Below are 20,875 nucleotides of genomic sequence, written 5' to 3' on the forward strand. Positions count from 1 at the left end.
AAGGTTCTGTTAGAACCTAACAGTGGTTTCTAAGTGTCGACCACACCTAAGGTATGGACTCGGAGCATAACAAACTTGGTATCATAGCCTAGAGTCCTAAGATGTCTATGAAGTCGAGACTAGTAGAGTCCTTCTTATTAGTGTGAAGTGTGCCATATCTATAAAAATGAGGCTACAGGACTTCAGGAATTATTTCTTTTCTTTCATACTCCAGTCCGTGCTATAGAGCTTAACTCTATGAAATATCTTTCTAATTAGTGTGTTTCACGATTTCAGATTATGCCTTCAAAATATATTTTGAGCCAAATAAATATTGTCGAGAACGAGAAGCCCCCACCATTCGGAATGCAGACTCGGAACTGAGCCTAAGAAGCTGAGGATGAGAATAAGAATGAGACTCAAGAGGTTCCACAAACTGCCCAACCTGCTATGACTTCTGAGGCTGAGTTTAGAGGAGCCATTTCTATGCTCACACAGTTGATGGATGCTCAGTCTAGTCATTAGAGTACTTTAATTCCTAGCTCTAGTTCTCAAAATCCATTTACTTCTATGAGAATTAGAAATTTTTGAGAATGTTACACTATTGTCGGCTATGGCTTTTGAGAGAGGCTTGAAGAAGGGTGAACCTGCTTATCTTGATGCTTTAGTTAATGTGAAATCGAATGTGCAGATTGATGTTCCTGATGATATTGCAATGTTGTTGGCTGAGTACAAGGATGTGATGCCTCTAAAACTACCTAAAGAGTTATATCCAATGAGGAAAATTGATCACAAGATTGAACTAATTTCTAGATCAGTGCCATTGGCATGACCTTCTTACCATATATCACCATTGGAATTGACTAAACTTAGCAAGAAATTGTTTGAGTTGCTTGATGATGGAATGATTTAGCCTTTGAAGGCTCCATTTGGTGCACCCATCCTGCTTCAAAAGAAACAATATGGCAATCTTAGGATGTGTGTTGACTACAGGGCATTAGATAGGGTGACCGTGAAGAACATGTATCATGTGTCGTTGATTCAAGACTTACTGGATAGGTTGTCTAAGGTTAGTTGCTTTTCTAATTTAGATTTAAGATCTGGCTATTAGCAAGTTTGCATAGCTGATGGGATACCCAAAGACCACTTATGTTACTAGATATAGTAGCTATGAATTTCTTGTAATGTCATTTGGGCTGACTAATACGCTGGCTACTTTCTGCAACTTAATGAATAATGTACTTTATGAGTATCTTGATGACTTTGAGGTAGTCTACTTAGACGATATAGTCATATATAGAAGAACTCTAGAAGATCATCTGCTGGATTTGAGAAAGGCATTGCAACGAATTAGAGATAACCAAATCTATATCAAGATGGAAAAATATGAGTTTGCTAGTCGCGAATAAAGTTTCTAGTCCATTTTGTAAGTGAAAATCAAGTGCATATGGATCCTAAAAAGGTTCAAGCAATTGTAGCATGGTAGGCACCCAGTGGGGTTAATGAACTGATATTATTTTAAGGACTTACAATCTATTACAGAAAGTTCATAGCAGTCTATTTGAAATAGGCTGCCCCATTGATGGTTTTTTTAAGAAGAACGTGAAATGGGCTTTGTTAGAACCAAAAGAGAAGGCTTTTAACTCGTTAAAGAAGGTCATTACATCTGGACCGATACTATTGTTGCCTGACTTTGATTTTTTGTTTGAGGTACAGACTGATGCCTCTGATTATGCTATTAGTGGTGTACTAGTGCAGGGCGAACATCCTATTGCATTTGAGAGTAGAAAATTAAATTCTTTTGAGCAAAGGTATTCTGCTCATGAAAAGGAAATGATGGCAGTACTCCATTGTCTTCAAATATAGAGGTTATATCTTCTTGAGACAAAGTTTGTTGTCAAGACAGACAATGTGGCTAATACATACTTCAAATCTCTATAGAATTTGAGTTTGAATCAAGCTAGATGGCAAGAGATATTGGTTTAATATGACTTTGTGTGGGTACATAAACTAGGAAAGAAAAACCAAGTGTCTAATGTATTGAGTCAGACAGAGGTATTTGCTACTATTTATGCAATTACTAGACTTGAATCTGATTTTCTTGATAAGATTAAGGCTAGTGCTGCATACAATTCATTATATGTTAAGTTGATGGGTCAAGTGAAAAAGGGTACAGTTAGACAGTATTGGATCGTCAATGATGGATCAAGTGAAAGAGGGCATAGTTAGACAATATTGGATCGAAGACGATCTACTTTATTTCAAAAGAAGAGAATCGTTGTTCCTGAAGGTGATGAGATGCGAAGAAAACTCCTAAAAGAGATATATGATACAATTTATATTGCGCATTTGGGTGTTGAAAGGATGATGTCATTGATTTCCCAAACTTATTTCTAGACTAGGATGAAAGATGGCATTGAGTCCTATGTAAAGTCATGTCTAGTGTGTCAACTAGACAAGATTGAAAGTAAGAAGGATATAACACCATGTGTTATCCTAACCTAAAATAAGCTCGACAATGATGAGAAAAGTTGAGGAAAATGGACTATACCAGTTATTACGAGTCAACCTACGACTCGTAGAATATTCTACGGATCGTAAGATAGACTCGTAGGTTTGGTACCGAGGAGGAAAAGTTTGATCAAGTGTGAAGAGGAATTATGAGTCACCTTAGGACTTGTAAGGATGTTGATGACTAGTAAGAACGAGTCGTAGAGCCTTTTCCTAATTCTAAAAATACAAGACTCGATACTTTTTTTACGAGTCAATAGGATGACCCGTAGAGATGATTACGAGTCATAGAAATGACTCGTAGAAGTACCTATCACTTAGTCAAATTTTTGAATTGGGAGGACACATCTACGAGGGAAGTTGATAAGTCGTGGAAGTTTTTACAAGTCGTATAAACGACCCATAGGGGAACTTCAGAGACTCATTATTCCAGGCTTCTTAGAAACCTGCAGGACGAGGAGAGTCTATGACTTATCGAGTCTTTGATGACTCATAGACCTGAGTCATAGACCACCCTTTCTTCAGCCTAGTTTCTATGATTGAGGACTATGACTCATAAAAGTTTCTACGAGTCGTAATGATGACTCGTAGGCGACTGTTTTTAGATTTTTAATGAGGGTAAATTATTCTTTTCCCACCCCTCTTAGACTAAAACCATGACATTTTAGTAATAACTTAAGTCCTTTATCAGTACTTTGTACGTATAATACTCTCATTAACACTTAGATTATTTGAGAGCGAGGATTTGAGAAGAGGAGAAGACTATGGTTCAAATTCTTCAAGAAGGATCTTTGAGTTCTTGATTACTCTTTGTTCCAGGTATGTAAGGCTGGACTAAAACATGGATTTTGTTCATCCATATGCCTATGATTGTGAATGGATTGAGTCCCCGTTAATGCATTCTTGAGAAATTATTTCCAAAAAATTATACGTTTTAATGATTATTAATAAGTTCATGCTTTTCTGTGAACGAATTCCTTGAACATATGATTTGAACTACTTGTTCACTTAAACCCTAGTAGCATATCGATTGATATTTAATTGTATGTATTTTAGAATTAAATCTAGAGTCTTGAACTGTGAATGTATGATTGTGATTGGAATATGAGAACGATGATAGAATTGACAGTGTTGACGTATTGATACTCCTAAATTTTATCATAAATGATTGTCTAAAATCTCTCTTAACTAAATGATTGAGAATGATTGGGAGATTGATTGGTTGAAAGAACTAATTTGATAGAACGAATGAGTTGAAAAGAGTCCAAAAGAGACTTACTGATTTGGTTTGATTTGGATTGATTGTCTTATAAGCTTGAGTCTTGAGAGGAGTATCGACCACCGAATTGGGTAAGAGTAAGTAATAGCTTGAACCCAATAACTACGTTGCTAAATGTAGGAGAGAATTAAACCGTTCAAGTCAGATATTTTTTAAGTTATTATTCTGACATGATATAACTTGATTAGTTATGGATCCATGATTGTTGATTCATTCTTACCCTGGCAAGGTAAGGACAGACGTGGCAACAACTTTGGCTTATACTATCACTAGCTCATAAGTGATGTTGATGGATAAGAAAAATTCTCATATAGGTCTTGATAGTACTCTGAGTCAGATTGAAATGGATTTGATTAGATTGTACATGATTGGTCTTATCTAAATCATATTCTTGTTTAGACTTAGGATATCTTGATTGAGTTGTTCATTCTTCTGATTTGAGTTTCTGAGATGATTTGATTCTACCCTGATGCATGTTTCATTATGCCATTTTACATATTCGTACATTCCACGTACTGACGTCCATTTAGGCGTGTATCATTTTATGATGCAGAGAAAGGTACTAGAGATCATCAACAGGTGCATCATTGAGGGTTTATCCATATTCAGCTTATTAGTGAGTCCTCCTTGCTTTCGAAGGATACCCCATTTATCATTCTAGCATGAGTTTAGTTTTCTTCACTTGATTTGAGGTAGCCATAAACTGTCATTGGCACTACCTAGATTATTGATAGATGCTTCATAGACTAGAGTATTTATGACGTTGATTCATTTTATTCTGACTAGTTTCATTCTTCTAGTTGTTGACTGGATAGATGGTTGGCGTTTAGCCTTATTTATGAATAGAAAGCTTAATGAGATGAGTCTTCCACTGATAGAATGTGATTGAATGAATGTGTGATTGGAATAAGTGGTTCGCTTGAGGAACAACAATGGTCTTCGAGTGCCAGCCATGTCTAGGGTACCCTCCCATGGTGTGACAAAGAAAGTTGGTTTACTTCAGCCTCTACCTATTGCGGAGCATCCGTCGGCTTCTATTTTGGTGGATTTCATTAAAGGGTTTCCAAGGGTTAATGACAAGGCGTCAATCATGGTAATGGTTGATAGGTTCTCAAAATACGGTAACTTTATTGCTTCCCCTACTTTATGTTCTTTTGAAATAGCTGCTGAGTTATTCTATAAGAATATTGTGGTCTAAAGCTGTATTTTTCTAAGTTTAGTTTTGAAATTATTTGAACTTTCTTATGAAATATAGAGTATCATTAGATTTTATTCTTTTTTCAAAAAGAGAAAAAATGCATATATATTACATTGTAAACACATAACAATCAATCAAATTATAGCATGAATTATGAATATGACGCTACTTACCAATTTATCAATAACGATAAATTAAAAATAATATGCATCAAATGCCCCTACTAATTGAATTGATGTATCATTTAGTCGTTGATTACTTTTTACAATGAAAACTCATAGCTGAATAAAATGAATCAACATCTAGAAATGATAATTTACTTCAATAATTTCAAACAAAGTCATTGATGATGAATTGAGCTAGAGAATGTCAAAAGTTTTCAATTCCAGTGACAATAGGTTGATTTTGCAGCAAGTGCTAAATATGACAAAAGGGTATAGCACTTCTACCAATCAATTGATCAATTCTTGACAAGTGCTAAATATGACAAAATGGTCTAACACTTCTACTGGTCAGTCAATATCAATTCTTAATTTGTGTTCATTGTGTAATAATGGAAAATATTATAAGTATTAATGAGGTGGATTGTGCCCTTTTCTATAAAGTGAGTATATATGTTAGGACAATTAATTTTTAATAATTTCGTTAGGTGAGGATCAAAAGTGCACTAATTATTTATACTTGAAGGAATATGTGAACCAAGACCCAAATATAAAGGGGTTATTTTCGGCCTTGTTCTTTTTATCTTAAAAAACATTATTACATATGGAAGTTGATAAAAAGACTTATTATTTTCTCCATTCAATTTTACTTGTCCATTATTTCAAAAATAAATTTTTATTTTTGTTTCTCACTTTTAATATATCAAGTAAAGATAAATCTTTTTTTATGTTTTACCTTTAATAATAATTACTTATTTCAGATTATTTTTTAAGATCTAATACTAAACATCAGTTAATGTGAATATAATGGTAAGATACTCATCACAATCATTAGTTCTTAAAGAACATGCAAAGTTCATATTGGACAAGTAAAAATGAACAGAGGGAGTAATAATTAATAAGAAATGAAAGATCAACTAATTGGGTGCCAATATTACCATTACTTTTTCAAATATTCAATTTTATTTTGTACCTATTGTATTGTGTTGTTAATTTAAATACAAGCTTTATTTTGATTGTTATTTAAATTTATTGTATCGTGTCATTAAATTCAACGTTAGGTAACGACTAAAAATCTAATTTGTGTAGCAATCAATTTAGTGTGATCACGTTTTTACCTTATATTTTTTTATTTAATATTTATTTATTCATTAATAATCTATAATAAAAAAATATGTAAAATAAAAAGTAGGTTAGAAAAAAATCTATATCTATATATCTATATAAAAGAGAATCCTCAGCCCGGTGACGTGACTCCATCACAAGCATGTAGTCTAATTTATCTTATTCTTTTTTTCTCAATTTTTTGAGGTTTTCTCTCCTTTTAACGATGTATCTACTCTATTAAAAAATTGCACCATTTAAAACTACTGTTTCCCAATTGTAACGGTTGAATTCCCTTGCTATCTCTAATATTACTTTTCTTTCTCCTGCTTTTTTTTATATTCCATGATGCCACTGCATACAAACTAGAGAATAGGATTATGGGTGTGTTTGGTTTGAAGGAAAATGTTTTACATAGAAAATGAAAAGCATTTTCTTGAAAAATAAGTTGGTTTCTAACTTATTTTCTCATGTTTGGTTGGTGGACAGAAGATATCTTTTGGAAAATATTTTTTATTGTTTGGTTGGTGAATGAAAATATTTTTCAAACAATATTATTTTTTATTTTTGGCTAGAGAAAAAAAATTTATTTTAGCAAAATAGTTTCTAACTTGGAAATCAACCCCAGTAATTGATTCAGGACCCGACCTCGACACTCGAATCAAGACCTGACCATGATAACCTATTCAAAATTCAACTCCGAGACCCGATTCAGTACCTGATCCCAACATCCAAACCTGAACATGGTGGACCAATTTAGAATCCAATCCTGACACTCGAATGGGTACCCAACTTTCAAACCAAGACCCGATCCTGATATCCAATGCGAGATCCAACTTTCAAATTGGGACCTAACTCAATTTCTGACCCAAAATTCAACTTCCAAATCTAGATTGGACCCCAACTTTCGAATTGAAATCCGATCACACCCAACTCCAAACTGAACTTTCAAATTGAAATTTATTTTTTTAAAAAAAGATAATTTTTTTATAGTTGTTTTGGGAGAGCGGGGTCTGGTTGGGGGAGGGGGTTGGGGAAGGGATGGGATAAAAAATAAAATTATCAAAATTTAAAATATTTTTCAAAAATAATTTTTAATTTATTTTGGGGGAGGGGGGTTGATAGGGGGTGGGGAAAAAAATAAAAAAATTCAAAATTTGAAAAAAAAAATAATTTTTTATTTGGGGGTGGGGGTGGGGGGGAATGGTAGTGGGTGAGGTAAAAAACAAATTGAAATTTTTAAAATTTGAAATATTTTTCAAAAATATTTTTTTGAACTTTTTTTTGTTGGGATGGTTGGGAGGGTGGGACTGTGCGGGGGTCGAGGTAGGGGTGGGCTAAAATATGAAAAAAAATTAAAAAATTCAAAAATAATTTTTTGTGTATGCGTGGAGGGGGGGGGTTGTTAGGTGGTCGGGAAAAGAAGATAAAAAATTTTAAATTTGAAATATTATTTAAAAAATAATTTTTTAATTTTTTTTGGGAGGGGGGTTGGGGTAGAGTTGGGGTAAGTAAAAATATTATAATTTGAGGCTAGATGGGAGTTTTGGAAAGTTGTTTCGTTAGATTTTGGAGGAAAGTCATTTTTCTTAAATTTGAGGAAAATGAGTTGATTTGGAAAATATTTTTCAAAACATTTAAGTTAACCAAACATGAGAAAATTGTAAAATATTTTTCGAAGAATGTTTTTTCTTCAAACCAAACACACCCTATATGTTTTCCATTTTCAAGTACATCAATCAACAATAATATATTCTTCCAAAATTTTGTGGGCAGAATAAAAGAAAATTTATCAGGTGCATTTTTTTTCAGATCCTTGTAAGAAAATAGATTTTGAATTTTTTTTCGTATGGACTTCTTGCTGCTCATTTCCTTTCCATTTAGATTTCTACGCAGACTTTGTTATGGATTATGATTATTGCAAAAAAATCTGATAGGGGAAGAATAACTATTAAAAAGAACGAAGTGCAATTGTAAAATTAAGTAAAATGTAAAATACTTTATAGTAGGCATGACAACAATTGGGTGGATTTGATTAAAATTGAGTGGGTTAAATTGGTCAATATAACAAACGTATCAAGATTCAATCCAACTCAAATTAGCTTGGGTCAAAGTGAGTTTCATGAAAGTAAAAATACTTGGGTGAATAATTTTTAATAAACAATTACTGATGTTAGCTATACTTTTTATTTATTACCATCTATAGTAATACATAGTAATATTGTGATACATCTGTCATGTATTAAAAGTGAATTATTCATTCAATATAAATGTATTATAAGTCTTTTAAAATATATTATGCTTGTTTGGTAAAAAATTCACACAATGTATTATAAGTGTATTAAAGTGTGTGATAAATACATTATTCATTAATAAAACTTGTATTATATGAGCTTTATAAATTAATCTCGATAATATGTATTAAAATTATATTATAAGTGTTCAGTGAAAAAATATTATTTTTATAAATGATAAATATTTTCTTAATATAGTATATTTATGTAAGTTTTCCTTCATTAAAATGGGTCAAGTAATGGATCATAATCTAATCCGTTTAATTTTTACAAAGTTATAATAACTTTATTTTCTCTTTTTATAAATTTTTAATACCTAATAAAATTATTTATTATGATTATAATATATATCAAATATAAATAAAAATTAAAATATTTTGACCAAATTTCTTAAAAATCAATTTTGACTATATATTTTAATGGTTTGAAATTAAATAAATTGAGTTAAAATATCACGACCCAAAAATCGAGATCATGATGACACACATCCCAAAACCCCACCTGATGTGTAAGCCTAAAAGTAAAACTCATACGAAACTCCCAAAGGGAAAGTCAACCCACAAAATAAAACAAAGCTGGAATCAAATAAAATATCCAAAATCTGGTGTCATAAGTGTAAGGAGCATCTAATACAATGATCGAATCTGATATACATCATAAGTCTTCAAATAATAGTAAAGACTAGAAATAAGCGCTAGAACTAATGGCAGTCCAAATCTCAAAACGTCACCACTAATCTGAATAGTAAAATATCCGCAAGAGAGGGAGAGCAGCTTCCGCGCAGAATATCCTATCTAGGATCTTCATCAAAAAGGGACACAGAAGTAGGGTTTAGTGCAATCCACGTATACTCAATAGCTTTAATCGACTGAATATAAAGAATTAATCAAAATTATAAAATAAACTAAAGAACGATTTCACCTACACGTAGAAAAGTCTCACTCCGGCTATGCTGCAGCCAATTTATATAGAACGACGCGATTAAAGTAAACACATAAATATAGCTCAATATCACAGTTAAATAGATATGTCAAGTATCACAAGTATCAATGCAATGCAATGCAATATGATGATGCAATGATATGATGATATAGTGGGATCAAGGCTGTCACACAACCTGTCGTATCCACCTGTCGAGATGTGCGACCAAGCAGGACCCATGGGGGCTCGCAGACCATATACCTCATCATAATCTCAATGTATCAACTACCTCACCACCTAGCTTGTGGACAAGAACTCATGATACTAATATCTCTTCTGCTTGCCACCTATTCGTGGTCAAGGATATAAGAAAGATGTCACATTTTCTTTCTCAAAAAGAATTTTCTACAGTTCTCAACTTTCCCATGATCAATGATAATATGAATGAGGATGAATGAATTCACAACATATGTAATACAAGGTTTGAAGTTCTCAAAACTTTACCTACACATAATATTCACCCTCATTAGACAGTAATAGGAAGGAAATACCTCAAATTAAGTGTTCATCCGTTTTCTACAATATTTCAATACTCATGTATGCCCAAAACCTCCAACACAACTCTTCAAGCGGACATTTCAAATCAAGTAGTCTCCTCATGCCTCTCTCATAGGCAAGTCATGAATCAGATAGGCTCAAAACAGATAAGTTAGCAAATAAGTCCCCCACATAGGCTACACCACACAATAAGCCCCCACACATGCATCGTAAAGTAATTTAACAGTCTCATTTTACAGTACGACCCCATCCCAAAGTCTACAACATAGAATTTGACTAATCACCCCAACTTAGCCCCAACAAGAATAGCCAAACCTACCTCAATCACTGAAACCGCACTCGAATACTCTACCGAACGAACATGTCACGACCCGATTCCTCAGGTCATGATGACACCTACCATAACTCCCAATAGGTAAGCCAACCCATAACCCATAACAACATGTAATGAGTTTGAGGGAAGAAACTAAGCAAGAATAGAAAATTTTAAGATAAACATAATAGATAAGTGGACGCAAACCAAAACACATATATATACCCAACTAAAGATCCCTCCCAGAACCTGGAGGTCCCAAGTACAGAGCTACTACAAAATAGAAGATATGTAAAAGTCCCAAAAGTAGACCATAATATATACAACAACTGGCTAGTCTCTAAAGGAAAAAGATAGGTCATCCATACTAAATGAGACAGAAATAATCCCAAAACATCAAGTGCTCACCCTGGTCTCCAATGCTGACGGCAATAGGCTTGATCTATCTATGACGGTAGTTGGTGCTCAGTCCTACATCACAAAAGTAGATGCAGAGTGTAGTATAAGTACCAAGACAATAGGTACCCAGTCGGCATCATAGGCCGACTAAGCAGTAAAGGTAAAAATAATATGAAAAAGAACAATATGCCTAAATAGGAATCACAATAAGCATTTAAAGTGAAGAAGGCACCACCTAAGATAATCTACTACTAACTATACCCAAATGGGCCCCCATAAGTTGGGACACTCATGCGCAAGTTTAAATAGAAATCCGACAGAACCCCCATAAGCCCGTCAGATACACAAACAGGTACAACTACCAAGGCTAGGAATTAAGAATATACGATGCCAAGAGATGGAGAACCATGTCATTTTCGAAACAAGAATCTACAAGAATCGATGAGCAAGGGATGATATAGGAATCGATGTCGGGAATAGCTACCCAGATGCAAGCCCGAGCTATCAATATGGTAAAGGCCGGAGTTGGAACCGAATGCTTGCCTAAAATGTCAATGTGGTCAAGGATGGGCCTGGAACTCGGATGCTTGTCCGAATACATAGGCACGGTCGAGGCTATGATGGGAGCCTGGATGCTTACCTTACTAGCAAGATGATAGAGGATGGGATTGGGACCCGGATGCTCATCGATGGAATCTCAGAACGGAGGCTAGGACTGGGACCCAGATGCTCACAGATAATTTATTCGAGGGTGTCGATCATTCTTCTCTCCAACTAGATGCTAGTAATTTCGAGAATATCCTTCCAATAATTTAACTGATATATCACCATATCTTAAACCGGAGCGAGACAAAATGATCACAAAGTATAATATCGCCAATGCATCTCAAAAGTCACAATCATAGGGAGTTATGGATAAGTTCATAAAAAAGAGCAGAGTTACCACCTAGATAAGGCCCAACTACCAGACACTAGTTCGCTATGCTATTCTACAAGGATCTAATCCCACGGATCAATGTTGGGACATTTAAAGCAAGTTTCACAACCTATACTAAAGTCAAGATGCTCCACAGTACCAACAATATAAGCATTCAACTCATCTTGCAACACTAACAATTAACGAAAATGGTCACAAGCTTCCAATTACCCAAAAAAACCTGATAAAAACCTAAAACATGTTTTCTAACACCTAAGATATAAAAATAAATTACCCAACCCAAATTCCATCTATCTCAACATGAGTTCACACATTTCAGCTCAATCTAAAAAAAGAAAGTCGTAGCCTACCTGTAGGCTAAACACACGCGCTCCAAACCACTTCGCTGGAGCTTTTTCTTTTTGAACGGCTTTAAAACGCCATCACACTATCAAAAACAAAATCACAACATCATTATGTTCATTTAGACACTAAATTCTTAATTTTTGAAGATGGACCAATTTCGAGGTCTAAAAAGAGAAATATGGGACCCATATTCAGAATTTTGGAATTGACCCCAAAAACTAGTCCAAAATAGATCCCCAAGCTCAAAAATAGAATTGTAACACAGTCCAGGGTTGGGAAACAACACTAAACGAGCATGCAACAAAATCCCCATATTTCAAGCTAAAAGAACGAATATGGCAACATCCATAACCCGTACTTTATCAAAACCGAAGCTCCCACGACCCAAACCAAGCATACTACGATGTTCCTTGCAGTAAAACCCACAATCTAGCCTTAAGAATCACTAAAAAAAGAGCTAAAATGACAAAGAAACAATCCTCCAAAAATTTATTAAAATTCCAACCCGAAAATGATAAAGGCAGCAAATAAGTTAGCAAATTTGCCTTATAGGAAGCTCCTAAAAAGGTTTCTGATCTTACCAATGGATTCCCCACACAATTTTCTTGAACTTAGGCCCTTGGATCATCAAATTTAGTTGAGAATTGGAGGAGAAATCGATATTTGAAAATATGAAATGAGGCTGAGTTCGTGTGAGGCAAGGTTTTGACTTTTGCGAATACAGCCTAAGTGGCTCGCGAATGCAGAGGTCAGCAAGGCTGGCCTTTGCAAACATGGCTAGAGTCCCGCGAACATGAAGGTAAAAGAGACAAACCTCCACGAATGCTGTCCAGACCCCGTGAATGCAGAGGGCCAATTCCCAGACCTCCGCGAAAGTGGCCAAGGGCCCGCGATCATGAAGAACAAGTTTGTCTGCACCAAATACCAACTGAAATACTGATTTTTAGCAAGTTCAAATATTCCGATAGAGTGCTCAAAATTTGTTTGGAATCTTATGCATGCAAATGACATATGCTACCCCACTAAATTTGACATTTCGGACTCAATGAAGCAATCAAAATTTCTATACACGGTCATTATGAATGAAAGTGGGTTCTAAGTGCCATTTTGAGCCTAATTCTGCAATGGGGCTTAGGATTGGACCAAAAGCCTCAAGAAGCGAATGAAGGGTCATTCTAGAACAAACTCAATATTTTGGAACTAATCGCGTTGTTTGAAATTTCACCCAAGCGCATTTTTCAAGAATGTTGACCAAAGTCAACCATAAGACAAATTGGAGAGTCTCCCTCATTTATGCTTTCTTAGTCGATTTGTACCGGGAGGAGTCCTCTCATAGGTTTACTGCTTTCTAGTTATAGTTAGTCTCCTTTTTGTATCGGGGATGAGTTAGCCGACCTTAATAGGTTAGCCGACTTATGAACCACCATAGGATCGGAGGTAAGGTTTATGTCCCCCTACTTGTATTTTTACTTTATTTATATATGTTAAGGCTTGGGGGTGATGCTCAACCCCTGACTGTGCACGAGAGGTGGGAGCCTCGTGTAGGGTCTGTTCCCATAAAAAAAAGTATGATCACGAGTCTATTTTGATATAAATTGATGATTATCGCATTAAATTAAAGAGTTTTTCCATGAATACTCCTATTTTGACTACTAAGGTTCGTGACGTAGTTATGAGTATTTTCAATTATACTTCCTATTGATATTATCTACATGAATTATGTATGGGTTGATATAAAGTTTATGATCATGCATGATTTCAATTCAATTTCATGATTTTCAAGTCAATTGATCATGCATTCATTTCTTACCCTAATTTCAAGTATAAGCTATGATCATGAATCTCGAAGTATGAATTATGTCTATGTAAGTATGATTGTAATGATGAAATGACAATTCTCACATTACAAGTATGTTATGAAAATGAGCTACTCTATTATTTCAAACCTATGATCATGATTACATTATATGAAATTTTGATTTCTATGCTATGTATGTATTCTATGGGATTTGACTTAGCACCGAGTGGACTTGAGGGGGTGTGATATTCCCAAAATGACTTTTCAGACAAGGTATGGTCATTTTGAATTTGTAGTAGTGTCATTTGCTTTGACTAATGCTCCCGCTGTATTTATGGATTTGATGAATCATATTTTCAAGCAATATTTGGACATGTTTGTAGTAGTGTTCATTAATGATATTTTGATTTATTCTCGAAATGAGGAAGATCATATGGGTCACTTGAGGATTGTGCTGCAAACATTGAGAGAAAAATAATTATTTGCTAAATTTAATAAGTAGGAATTTTGACTAAAGGAGGTTTTATTTCTTGGCCATGTGGTGTCCGGTGATGGGATTAAAGTAGATCCAAAGAAGATGGAGGAGGTTAAGAATTGGCCTAGACCATTATCTCCTTCGGATATTAGAAGTTTTTTGGGCTTTGTCGAATACTACAAAAGGTTTGTTGAAGGGTTCTCATCTATTGCTTTGACTTTAAATAAGTTGACACAAAAGAATGCAAAATTCCAATGGTCGACAGAATGTGAGAAAAATTTTCAAATATTGAAGGATCATCTTACATCGGCTCTTATTTTGACATTTATTAAAGGTTCAGATAAGTTTGTTGTTTATTGTGATGCTTTGCATGTATATTTGGGTTGTGTCTTGATGCAACACGGTAAGGTTATAGCCTATGCCTCTAGACAACTTAAGGTGCATGAAAGGAACTATCCAACCCATGATCTTGAACTCGCAAAGGTCGTGTTTGCATTGAAAATTTGGCACCATTATCTTTATAAGGTCCATGGTGTATGTTTACCGACCTCAAAAGCTTATAATATGTGTTTAGTCAAAGAGACTTGAACCTTAGGCAAAAGAGGTGGCTTGAACTCCTAAAAGATTATAACATGAGCGTATTGTACCATCCGGGTAAGGCAAATATTATAGCCGATGCCCTTAGTCAGTTATCTATGGGTAGTGTTGCACATGGTAAGGAAGATAAAAGGGAATTGGTTAAAGATTTCCATAGATTGGCACGTTTAGGTGTACGTTTGGTTGATTCCAATGATGCAGTCGTTCTTATGCATAATAGTTAGAAATCATCTCTTGCGGCAGACGCTGAGGCCAAACAAGACGATGATTCAATTTTGATTGAATTAAAGAAGTTGGTTGCCAAAAAATCTGTTGAGACTTTCTCCCTAGGAGAAGATGGGGTACTACGTTACCAAGGTCATTTGTGTATTCCAAATGATGATGGATTAAGAGAGTTGATATTGAATGAGGCTCATAGTTCTCGATATTCAATTTATCCGGGATCCACCAAGATGTATCGTGACTTGAGGAAAGTGTATTGGTGGAATGACATGAAGAAGGACATAGCGGAGTTCATGGATAAGTGTTCTAATTATCAACAAGTGAAGGTTGAGCATCAAAGGCCGAGAGGTTTAGCTCAGGAAATCAAAATTCCTACATGGAAGTGGGAAGATATGAATATGGCCTTTGTCAGGGGTTTGCCTCGTACTAGGAGACAACATGATTCTATTGGGGTCATTGTGGACTGAATGACCAAATCGACATATTTTCTATATGTGAAGACTTCTTATGGTGCCAAAGACTATGCTAGGTTATACATTTGCGAACTTGTGAAACTTCATGGTGTTCCTTTGTCGATTATATAAAATAGAGGTACTCAATTTAGTTCACATTTTTGGAAGTCATTTCAGAAAGGTCTTGGTACTAAAGTCAAGCTAAGTACCTCTTTCCATCCTCAAACCGATGGACAAGCCAAATGAACAATTCAAACCTTGGAGGATATGTTAAGGGAATATGTGATTGATCTTAGAGGAAGTTGGAATGACCATTTTCCATTGATTGAGTTTGCCTACAATAATAGTTATCACTCTAGTATCCAAATGGCTCCTTTTGAAGCCTTGTATGGGAGAAGATATAGGTCTCCGGTGGGGTGGTTTAAATTAGGTGAGATGGCATTAATTGGTCCATATTTGGTAATTTATACAATGGAGAAAGTAAGGCTCATAAGAGAAAGATTGAAAATGGCATAAAGTCATCAAAAGTCCTATTCGGACACTAGGAAGAGAGAGCTTGAATTTGATGTGGATGATATGGTGTATTTAAAGATTTCACATATGAAAGGGGTAATGCGGTTTGGTAAGAAAGGGAAGCTGAGACCTAGATATATAGGACCTTATAGGATATTGAACCGCATTGGCCAGGTAGCATATGAGTTAGACTTTCCACTTGAGTTGGCTTTGGTTCATCCGGTATTTCATGTGTCAATGTTAAGGAAGTTTGTGGGTGATCCAAATTCTATTATGCCAAAGGAGAATGTAAGTATTGAAGAGAATTTGACTTATGAAGATGTCCCGATTGAGATTTTAGAACGGCAAGTAAAGAGGTTGAGAAACAAAGACATTGCATCAGTGAAAATGTTACAGAGGAATCAATACGTAGAGAGTGCTACGTGGGATGCAAAATCAGACATGATGAAGCATTATCCGATCTCTTTCCTTCCACTCAAGCCTAAAGGTACTAAGTTGTTTAATGATCAATCGATTAAACTCCTATGTTTCAGTTTCATATGTCATTCATATGCATGCATGATTAATGAAAATGATTTTCTCAAAGACTATGTTTTATGTTAAGTATGAAGTTTACAGGTTCTATGCATTTTTCGAAGTGTCCTCATGTTTATGTTGGGTTGTTAGTTCTTTTTCTATGTCCTTCCTATATTAGTAGAATCTCATTTGAGGAGAATGTTCCCAAGGGGGAGATATTGTAACATCTCTCAAAATGCTCATAAGTGCCTTAAGAATGCCATGGGAATAGGCCGCTCAAGTAATGCATCATCCTTAATCTTTTTGGAAAATCCGAGTTTGGAATATAGATCAGGGGGGTCAAAAACCGCGGGAAAATAGTTTTGGTGGATTTTTAGGACTCGTAGATCGAAAGATAGATTTCTCAAAAAATTGCACAAAACAAAAAGATCCGCGACAAGTCCGCGTCATGGACCTGGCAAGGGTTTTCTGGCCGAATTGGATTTTTAGTAAGGGCATTTTAGATTTTCCTCAAATTATTAACCAATAAACCTAGACTTTTTAGGACCTAATTCAACTCTATAAATTAACCTAAACCTCTAATTCTAGCCATTCTACTACAATTCACCTACTCAAATATTTCTTTCTTTACAAAAGACTCTCAAGGACTCCATTAAAGACTTCAAGTAAATTCACTCAAGCTCTCCATCAAAACTCTTAAGTTCTTCCAAATTAATTGGTGTTCTCACTTAAGGTATGTGGGTATTGATTCATAGATCCTTTCATCCATGAAACCCAATCAATTCTTCAAGATTTTCTATCAAATTAAAGTATGGTATTTTATGGGTTTTATGATCTCTATTCCTATTGCATGAATTATGATTCAAAGTATGATCACGAGTCTATTTTGATATAAATTGATAATTATCGCATTAAATTAAAGAGTTTTTCTATGAATACTCCTATTTTGATTTCTAAGGTTCATGACGTAGTTATGAGTATTTTCAATTATACTTCTTATTGATACTATCTACATGAATTATGTATGGGCTGATATAAAGTTTATGATCATGCATGATTTCAATTCAATTTCATGATTTTCAAGTTAATTGATCATGCATTCATGTCTTACCCTAATTTCAAGTATAAGCTATGATCATGAATCTCGAAGTATGAATTATGTCTATGTAAATATGATTGTAATGATGAAATGACAATTCTCACATTACAAGTATGTTATGAAAATGAGCTACTCTATTATTTCAAACCTATGATCACGACTATAATATATGAAATTTCGATTTCTATGCTATTTATGTATTCCGTGGGATTTGACTTCGCACCAAATAGGGACTTGAAGTGGGGGCTCGAAGTACGGGGTCCTTATATAAAGTCTCTCATCTCATAACTATGTGCCACCGTAGGATTGCCTTTTGGCCTAGCTAGTGGATCCACATATAGCATATGTATGACCCGCCTAGCGGGGTAGAGTCTACCTTGGCAAGTAGATTTCCCTTTTTCTTCGTTGTATGAGGAGACAACAGAATTCCATGTTATATCTTGCATGGTCTTATTGTCGGTTATGATTCCTATCTCTCATATGTATGATCTCTTATGTATGCTATGATTTTTTTAAAATTTTGCTTTATGAATGCTTGGGTCAATATGATTTTCTCATGACTTTACTTATCTCATCTTACCATGTAATTTACTTGACCATTGCACTCCATGATTTATGTTGCATGTCACGCCCACATACTTAGTATATTCCAACGTACTAATGCATAGTTTTTTCCTACATTGTCTCATAATGTAGGGGTTGAGGTTGAAGATCACATTCATCTACGTGGCTAGTTAAGATTTCATATCAAGCGGTTGTGGTGAGTCCTCATTTAGCGGGGACTAGTTACCGAGTAGTCATTGTTTTCAAAGACCTTTTCTATGTTTCATATTGAGGGTGAGCTAGGGACATGTCTTATCCCCCACTCATATTCATGAGTAGAGGCTTCTAGTTGGACAAATGTTTCGAGTCTATATTATCATTTGACATTTCTTTATTTACTATTCACAGTTTAGACTCTCTTATGATGTTTGTGCTTTTATTTTACCTTATGTATGCTTATGATATGTACAAGAGGCTTGGTTGGAGCCCTTTGGAGTTTCAATCTCCATGTTACGATTAGGACCTAGGTCGGGTCATGACACAATGGGACTGCAATAGAAGAGAAACGCTGAACAAAATGACGATAATAGCCTGCCTACCCAATAAAACTCAGAATCTCGGTAGCCAAAATAGGCCTAACTCAATCACGAACCGCTGTAACCTTGGTCGGATCGACCATAATACCATCCTTGGTCACCAGATGACCCAAGAATGCCAAGACTCAAGCCAAAACTCACACCTAGAGAACTTTGCATATAACTTCTACTCTCTTAATCTCTAAAACACTACCCTTAAGTCAATTTTAGAAAACACTAACGCATCCTGGAGTTGGTCAAATAGATTATCCATACGAGAAAGAAGATATTTTCTCTTGATTTTAACTTTGCTCAATTATCGATAGTCAATACACATCTTCAAAGTACCACACTTCTCTTTCACAAACAATAATGGGGCACCCCACAATAAAATACTAGGTCGAATAAACCCTTTCTTCAATAAATCTTTCAATTGTTCCTTCAATTCCTTTAACTCGATCGAACCCATCCACTAAGGAGAAATAGAAATGGGTTGGCGCCTGGCTCCATGTCAATCACAAAGTCCATATCACGGTCCGGAGGAACACCTGACAATTCTATAGGAATTAAACTCATGAGCTTTCTCACCACTCTTGTGGTCTCCAAAGGAGATGATTCCTTAGTAATGTCACGAACATGGGCCAAATAAGACAAGCAACCTTTCTCCAACATACAACGAGCATGAATATAATATATCACTCCCGTTGGATAGGTACTCGAATTACCCATACTTACTAACCAATGCAAACCAGGATGAGCTAAGGTCACAGTATTGGCATAGCAATCGGAATCGCATGATAGGGAGACAACCCATCGATACCCAATATCATATCAAAATCAAGCATATATAATAAGGTCAAGTCTACCCGAGTCTCTCTACCCATAAATATCGCTAATAATCCTGGTACACCCTATCCACCACTAAAGACTCGCCTACTGGGATAGAGACACAAGAGGTACTGCAAGAGGCTCACACATATAATCGACATCCGCGGAAAAATAAATTAAAACATAAGAATAAGTAGACTGGGATCCAATAACACCAAAACAGAGGGATGCTAAATTGAGACGATACATATGATCACCACATCAGAAGCCTCTACCCAGATCTACCCAATATAGCATAGCATAGTCTCAAATCACCATTACTACCCTGAGAACCACCACGACCCTATCTCGAGCTCCATAAGCTCCACCTTGGGTAACCTATGAATCAGCCCAACAATTGAAATTGGTGTATCTTTGTCATGACCCGACCTAGGGCCTAGTCGTAACACGGCGATTAAAACTATGAAGGACTCCAATCAAGCCTCTTGCACATATCATAAGTATACATAGGGTAAAGCAAAAGGAGAAACATAATAAAAGAGTCTAAACTATAAATTAAAATTAAAGAATGTCACATAACAACATAGACTCGAAATATTTATCCAACTAGATGCCTCTACACATGAGTATGGGCGGGGGATAAGACATGTCCCTAGCTCACCCTCAACATGAAACATAGCAAAAAGTCTTTAAAATAATAGCCAACTCGATAACTAGTCCCCGATAAATAAGGACTCACCACAACACCGCTTGATAGGAAAGTTTAACTAGCCACGTAGACGAGTGTGATCTTCAACCTCAACCCCTACATTATAAGACAATATAGGCAAAAAGTATGTATTAGTACGCTGGAATATACTAAGTATGAGGGCGTGACATGCAATGTAAATCGTGGAATATAATGGTCAAGTAAAACACATGATAAGATGAAATAAGTAAAGTCATGAGAAAAATTATGTTGACCAAAGCATTTAAAAAGGCATAATTAAAAATCATAGCATACATAAGAGATCATACATATGTAGGATAGGAACTATAATCGATAATAATACCATGCGAGCTATAACATGGAATCCCGTTGTCTCCCCATACAATGAAAAAAATGCGGAATCTACTTTCCAAGGTAGACTCTACCCCGCTAGGTGGGTCATATATACACAATATTTGGATCCACTAGCGAGGCCATGAAGGTAACCTATGGTGGCAAGTAGTTTATAAGACATGAAGTTGCTACTAGGGCTTTTGGTAGGACCCCTTC

General features: G+C 35.4%; 1 pseudogene; it reads left to right on the forward strand.

The window, feature by feature from the left end:
- Positions 1-592: 592 nt before the first annotated feature.
- Positions 593-20,875, forward strand: part of LOC129884214 (pentatricopeptide repeat-containing protein At3g06430, chloroplastic-like) — a 41,138-nt pseudogene continuing 20,855 nt past the window's right edge.

This window comes from Solanum dulcamara, chromosome 4 (genome assembly GCF_947179165.1).
Source record: "Solanum dulcamara chromosome 4, daSolDulc1.2, whole genome shotgun sequence".
NCBI lineage: Eukaryota > Viridiplantae > Streptophyta > Magnoliopsida > Solanales > Solanaceae > Solanum > Solanum dulcamara.